We start from the raw sequence: 1,985 nt of genomic DNA on the forward strand, positions 1-1,985 counted from the left end.
TAATAAATATAATAAAAATAATACTTCTCCATTCAAATATTTTATAAACTTACATCAAATGGATACAAGTGAAGTAATTTTCAGGGTGAGAAACAAGTGGACAGCATCAGTCTAGACTGAGGATTGATTAAAAGAAGACTGATTAACACGTTCCTAACATCCCACTCATCAGATACCTCTTCAAATTCAGTAAAAGAGACCTGTGATTTTATGGATGACTTTCTGTTCAAATCTCTCGATTCATCTTTCTAGGGTACCTGCTTGAGCCCAGTTCTGGCAATGTACATCCTTAGCTTGTAGAGATTTTTCGGGTTTTCAGTATTCTTACTAGAGGAAAGAGTCTGTTTGCGGTTGTTATACGCTGGTCTATCTCTGTCAATTAATCATTCATTTGTAATATTTTGGAGCCGAGATATTTGAAACTGCCTACTTTCGGAAACGATTTGCCATCCACGTAGACCATGTTACTAGGATAAATCTTATGGTTTAAAATCATATACTTTGTTTTATATGCATTTACTTGCAAGCCGATTTCCACTGCTGCTCTTATTAGAGTCCTTGCAAGTCTTTCCATGCCACCTTGGTTACTTCCTATGACCGAAATATCGTCCGCGCATGCCAGGATTTTCTGTTTTATTCCTACGTGCATCTTACTACTATCGCGTGATGTCCTTTTAATCTACGACTAAGTTGAACAGCATTGATGAGAGTCCATCTTGTCCCAAACCTTGTCTGGCTTCAAAGGCCTCAGATACTTCTCCTTGTTTCAGGACTCTGCATTTGGGATCATACGTACACGCTTTTGTCAGTATTACCAATTCCCAGGGATTCCAAGTTCAATCATGATCTTTCAAAGACAGTTTCTGTCAACGGAATCATAGGCTGCTTTGAAATCGATAAATAGGGTGTACATATCCTCATCTACTTCCCATCGTTTTTCGAGTTTCTGTTGTAGGACAAAGATATGGTCTAGCGTGTTCTTTCCTCTCCTGAACCCTACTTGGTGGTCGCCTGTTATGTTCTCGTAATACTGAGATATCCGAATTGTACGTTTTAATTACTAAGTATTATATTATATTATATAATAACTTAAATAAAACTAACTCGATATTCCTTTACTTAGGGGAACCCACAAGACTATTTCTTCTTTTTTTTTAATGATAAATTTCTTACAAAAAATTAATTTATTTAATTTTAACCAACGAGAATGTTATTGTTTTAAAGTTAAAAATTGCCTTTTTTGAACTATTATTACTCTATTTTATTTTTTGTGGTCTCGAAAATAAATCTGTATGTGGATGGCTTCACTATGTGATCTTTGAAAATATGGAAACGAAAACTCAGATAGTCTGAACAATATATTATTTTTCGAAATAATAATAGTTATTATTGAATAATAATAATTAATACTAGCTGCAGCAATGGATGGTAATAGGTATTCGTTCATACCATAGTATAGTATGAACTAAAGAATAAAGAAAAATGTAAATGATAAAAATAATACAAATAAAATTTAAAAAACAAAATACTATGAATAATATGAAATCATTAAATAAAATTTTTAATCTATATTGTAAAAACTGATTAAATAATAACAAAATCATTTATATACATGAAAAAGAAAATTAAATTTAAGGCAAAATAAACTAAATACATCTGTTACTTATTAGAACTAATATACAATACCAATATTATTCTTAAAATATATATATTTTTTTATTGGATTATTATTTGATCGTATAAAATTAAATCCAGGTGGGAGAGAAGAAATATTCAATATTAGCAGACAAATAAATTAATAGTTTAGTCTTTCTGGACCGCCACTTGGACCATTTTCATTCAAATTTTTTTTTTTTAATTTACTTTTTTTTATACAATTTTTTTTAGTTCATTAATTTTTTTTTAATTTGTAGTTATTTTCATACAATTTTTTTTTTTAGTTCATTAAAATTTTTTTAAATTTTTATTTACACCAGAGAGTCGAA

This window comes from Halyomorpha halys, unplaced genomic scaffold, assembly GCF_000696795.3.
Source record: "Halyomorpha halys isolate HHAL.00 unplaced genomic scaffold, Hhal_1.1 Scaffold56.1, whole genome shotgun sequence".
Lineage (NCBI taxonomy): Eukaryota > Metazoa > Arthropoda > Insecta > Hemiptera > Pentatomidae > Halyomorpha > Halyomorpha halys.